Here is a 6,000-nt window from a genome sequence, read left to right as displayed (position 1 = left end):
AAGTAATATCTCAAGTCCAGAAAGGGCATATCAGTCTGGCTGCAACTTACCCTTCCGTCATAAGATGAGTGAAGACTTGAGTTACTTAATTACAGGCTTTCCACATTTTGAACACTACAGGATTTCCTTTCGTAGTGTCTCTCTTAGGAGTGCAGTTTAAGCACAGTGTCAGGGAACAGCAAGAGCAGGTTGCTCCCTAAGGGAGGTTGAGCTGGTAGCTGAGGGGTGACCACAGTGCAGACTAGGCAAGAACTTTACCAACAGGACACCAAATACAGGCAAGCAGAGTGGCAACAGCGACAGGGCCGTATCAGTGGTCCAGTGGCCATTAGGCAAGACAGGGTCTTTGTAAGTTCTCGAGGGGCTAACAGATATAGTTAAGAAAATTAAATTGGACAATACAGGAAATACGTCCCTGAATATATTGCTTCAAAACTGGAAAATATTTTTGCTCATTGTCTCATATGTTTAATTTTTGCCTTCATTGGCTTTTACAAATGTATTTAGCCTTGTGAACTGTTCTGGGATGGAATTTATATACAGTATTTATTCTATTATACTGATTTATGCTCAGTGAGTGGGATCTTTTATTTTACAAAATTAAACTATAACATTATGATATTCTTAATGTAGTATTTCTAAGGAAACAACCTTTTAATCTTCACAAAATACATACACAATGCCCATAGGAATAATTCATAAAAATAAATCACACTGACACATTCCATGGTATCTTGAAAGGTGCTGCAGGGTGGCAGTGGCAGCAGCCACTTTTATTTACCATGTATCTATCCCCCCAAAAGCTTTCTGTCCTAGTTTTAATTTGGCTTTACAACATGCTAAACAAATTGTTTTCATTTTTTTCTGCATTTGGGAGACTATCTGGTATTTCATTGCTAACCTTTCCAAAGGCTATCCTCTATGAGAAAGTTCTATGTACCTACAGCAGTTTTTCATGTGCAATTTCTCTGTTGGTGTGAGGGCTTATAAGAAATATTAAACTAACTAGTATGAAAAATCATAGGATCGTATGGTAGTTCATGTTGGAAGGCACTTCACAAGGTTGACAAACCAAATGATACATGGGGATGACTACCTATTCTATTTACAGCAGAGCTAAGTCAGACAAAGAAGGTGGCACTGAGCAGGTCACAAGACCATTATCATGAATATCATGGTATAAAGGTAACAGTTCTGATATTCTTTTGTGTCATGGCAGTTAGAATTGATTACATACCAAAATATCACTATTTATTGTTAACTGTCAGCTTGAAAAGCAATCCCAAAGGAAACTTTTCTTGTCTCAAGAAAGGTTTTATAGGCTTCTTAAAACTGTGGTCTTATCAATCAAAATAAAGTCTCTCCTATGGAAAATAAAAGCTGGAGACCTCTTTTTCAGAGCTAAGCTTTAACTATTCTATGGCCTTCCTCCCAGACTTACGTCTATGCTATATATTATAGTTCTGGACCTCTTAACCCTCTCCTGTCCTGTTTGGGTATTGTGTATCCTGTAATGGAGAGGTGAAAAATAAGTTCTGAAAATGTGAAATTCAAGTTAGTAGTGACTCACAGTAAACATCTATAATGTTTCATTTTATTCATAAGCTACAAATGCCAAGTAGCTGTAAAATTTACTATAAAGGAGTTTTCCTCTTTATTTGGAGTTATTCTAATAATTCCTCTTTTGTTATTTGATTTAGGGAGAGTTTAAAGGCTACATTGATATTGAGTTGCAGCATAGGTTTTGCAGTGTTTTTAAAATATCAGGTAGAAGGTGTAACCATAGAAACTGTTTCCTATTGAAATTACATATTTTAAAACATGCTCAGAGAAGCAGAGAAATTGGGTGAGTGGAAATTTACATAGAAAAAGCAAGTTAAATTTGCGGCTTCTGTGTACAGCTGCTAGGAAATGCAGGCCATATATTCTAGTAATACTTTTAGAGGCAGTAATTTTAAATTTTTCATAGAATTTGAAAGTATCTTTAAAGAAGTTGTAGTACACTGTGTCTTTAAATCTTTGGGTATGAAATAGCAATAATGAGGGTTTTTCTAGATGAACATTATTAGCTTTTTAAAATGAAGGTAATATATCACTAGTGGTAACTTCTCTAAATTACCTTTTTCTATGTACATCTATCTTACAATCCAAAATTAAAATACAGTCTTATAGATAAGCAGAATGTTACCCACTCCTAGTTTTAAATGTTAAATTACCTGAAACTTTTTTTTACTATGTGTTTAATTTGAACATCTTATAGTTTAGTTCTTTTTGGCAGCTTTTTAAGAGAGGTTATTGTCTACTCTTATTTTAAATATGAGGCAACTGAGATGAAGAAAATTAAACAGACCTATACAGAGTGACTTGATTATTTGCAGAGTTGAAAACCCAGAGAGAAAATCATAGTACCTCCACTGAAGAGAAAATCATAGCTCCACTGACAAGAAACCTAAAACTTTGAGATGGTTCAGGAGGGCAAGATTCTGCTGCAAGTCCTCTATTTGTCTTATTAAAATGTTTTTGCTAATGTTAAAAGTAAGAACAGGGTTTGTAATATTACAGAGTTTGTAATATTTAAAGCTAAGAAGTGGAAGACAGCACTCAAACTTATTTGTTCAACAGTAGCCTTTCAGAAACTTTAACTGAGTCTGACAAAGAAAAAATTTGCAAACTGTGCCATAATTCTTGCCTGCAAGAGGTAAAAGTATGCTCTGAACTTCAACTTCGGCTCGGCAACCCTTCAATTTTCAGTTCTGAGCCAGGACCCTGATGGCAATGCAGCTGCTCAGGTCTCTAATAACCATCACTTCAATCACCATCAACAATGAATGTAAACTTTGGAACTGCCTTGAGCTATACAAGTAATCTGAATTTTTTGTGCAGTTTGAAAAAGAGGAGATTAATAAAAAATAATGTTAGAAAGAAAACTCTCTTGACTTTGAAATCACCATTTTTCTTATGGAACTTAATGAAAAATTTCCACATGTAATATGAATTATTTTGACAGGCTGTGACACTTGTACTGGAGATATTACTGAAGGGACACTAGACAGGCTATACTTTGGTTCTCCTTTGAAGCTAGTAGCTTCATTTCCACTGACTTAAACCAGAACAATATTATGGCAAGTGCTTTCTATAACTGCTTTTATTCTGGTTTTGCTTTATGGAAGATATGTTTATGCAATTCAGTTCATCTGTTTGTTTGTCTTTCTAATAGCTTGTCAATGTATTTTCCAATTTTAATCCAATTTAACAGAGGGTACTTGTCTCAAAGATCATAGGATGGGTTGGGTTGGAAGCTCATCTAGGTCCAAGCAGACTGCCACAGGCAGGGACACTTTCCACTAAGACCAGGCACTCAAAGCCCCGTCCAACCTGGCCTTGAACATGGATGGGGCAGCCACAGCTTTCTCTGGGCAACCTGTTCCAGGGCCTCATCACCCTTATCGTTAAATTTTCTTTTCCCAATGTCTAATCTAAATATCCTCTCTTTCACTTTAAAGCCACCCCTGTCCTATCTCTACATACTCTAGTAAGAAGTCCCTCTCCAGAGTTCCTGTACACCCTCTTTAGGTATTGAAAGGCTGTTTGAAAGTCTTCCCAGGGCCTTTTGTTCTCCAGGCTGAACAACTGCAGCTCTCTCAGCCTGTCTTCACAGGAGAGGTGCTCCAGCCCACTAATTATCTTAGTGGTCTCCTCTGGACTCACTTCAGCAGCTCCATGTCCCTCTTGTGTTTGGGGCCCAAGAGCTGAACGCAGGACTGCAGGTGGGGTCTTGTGAGAGCTGAGTAGAGGGGTAAGATCACCTTGACCTGCTGGTCACACTTCTTTTGAGCCAGTCCAGGACACGGTTGGTTTCTGGGCTTTAAACTCGCACTGCTGGGTAAGGTTGAGCTTCTCATCAGCCAGCACTCCCAAGTCCTTCTCCTCAGGTCTGCTCTCAATCCATTCTCCACCCAGCCTGTAGTTGTGGATGGCATTGCACCAGCCCATGTGCAGGACCTTGGCCTTGTTGAACTTCATGAGGTTCACATAAAAGATACTAAATCCCTAAATCCTACATAGGGTCCTACTAAGGCAAATGTAGAAAGAGATTGATCTTTAACCATTCTGCTTGTTCTGCCCAGCAACCTAGAGACAACAACTTGCATGTAGTAGAAAACTAATCATGAAACCCTGGGCTAATCACAGTATGTGCCATATTGTAAAACCTCAATTTTACAACTAGAGATAAGGTGATGTGGAGAATGTAAAATGAGTGACTAAAATCTCAGATTTTGCCAGAAATCAAACTTGTCTGTGGAGACTTCAATGGCAATATATTTAGCCTGTATTTGGTGGAGAATAAATGCAATTCTTCTCCCTCAAGACTTGGATCTCCTTTACTGACCTCCAGACAGCTGCCCTAATGGAATATGTTTGCCTCGTTGACAGTATTAACAACTTTCATTACTTGCTGACTCTTGTTTTCATGATCTCTACAACTAAAGCTGCTGAGTAGTTAGAATAGTTCAACACAAACCATGGAAATTCATAAAGGATAAGCCCTCCATAGCTGCTAAGAACAGTAACCAAATGCAACTTCTTGCTGGAGAAATTCTTAATTTTCTCATTGGCAGAAGTGGGAATATGCCAGATACAGGATGACTCTGCTCATACCTGGTTCTTACGTATTTCCCTGAGCATCCTGTACTGGCTGATGATTATTGCTTCTCATTACCCTGGAAATAATGCAATACCAGGAAGGGGCACAGGGCCAAACTCCTCTCCACTCTCCAGAATCCCACTGAATAGTCACTACATTGAGAATGTGTGAGAGATTAAATTGAAGCAAATGGACACTATACTGGGTTGTTATTTTGGATAAAGCTTACTGGGCTAGGTGGACCTTTGGTCTTAGCATTGTGGCCTTTTGTATGTTCTCTGTTCTTATAAGCTGTTGAAACTTGATTAAAGGTCATATTTTACTCAGAAGCCTCTGACATATGCCAGCTCTCCAGGATCTGAAGCAAGGGTAGAATTACCTGTGATTTATGATGGCTTTGGAAGTTATAACTAGTGCTGCACATGCACCAAAGAACTGAAAGCATGGATATGCTGTTTAGAAAGTAATCCACTCCCCCCAAAAAGAAAGATAAAACTAATAGTACCCCAAAAATTCACTTTATTTGAAACATACTTTAGCTCTAGACTTGAGACAGTGTTGAGCTACCTATATGGTACAAGGTACCTTGTACTGCATGATATAACGTGCACAATTTCCTATGTTAGTTTCTAGTTTGAGTACAAACTCATAAAATTCTGTGGTACTGTTCTGTAGCATCTGGAAATTTTGTAGTTGCAATGAGTATCTGCATGTGACAATGTCAAAACCATAGGAATGCACAAGGCGTCTCATATCTACATATGATAAAAGAGGGGCTCAGATGAGATAATGCAAACTAGTTGAACCCATCAAAAGCAGGGGTACCACTGCTGAAGTCATCTGGCCTTGAATATTTGCATGTCTGTCATGGGAACAGCTTTGTGGTCAAAAAAGCAATAACCGATGCACAGTAATCCTGTCACATTATTTATTGTTTCTGAATCTGTTGGTTTGTGGGTTTGCTGTTTCAGTTTTTTTTTTTTTTCCTACTCTGAGACAGAGAAACAGTGTTTCCTGGATCTTGAGTAATCAACTATCTTCAATAACTGAGTTCATCCCCACAGATTTTACTATGCTAAGAGCCATATAATGGCAGAATGGAGGGGGATGGAGGGACACAGGATGTATTTTGTGGAGCTCAATCTTAAAAGATTCATGTAAAAAGAACATTAATTATAGTCAGTCAGTAGTTGACCCTGAACAGAACATTTGCAAGATTGTCCTTAATTTCAAACAGAAATACTTATATTAAGTAGAATGAACCCATAAATGGAGAGTACCCACAATGGTATTCCCAAATAAAAATTCATCTGATGTGCTGTGCAGATATTATTGGACAAAATAATCATGATAAT

This window comes from Melopsittacus undulatus, chromosome 9 (genome assembly GCF_012275295.1).
Source record: "Melopsittacus undulatus isolate bMelUnd1 chromosome 9, bMelUnd1.mat.Z, whole genome shotgun sequence".
NCBI classification, from domain to species: Eukaryota; Metazoa; Chordata; class Aves; order Psittaciformes; family Psittaculidae; genus Melopsittacus; species Melopsittacus undulatus.
Note: the sequence above shows the minus strand (reverse complement) of the source record.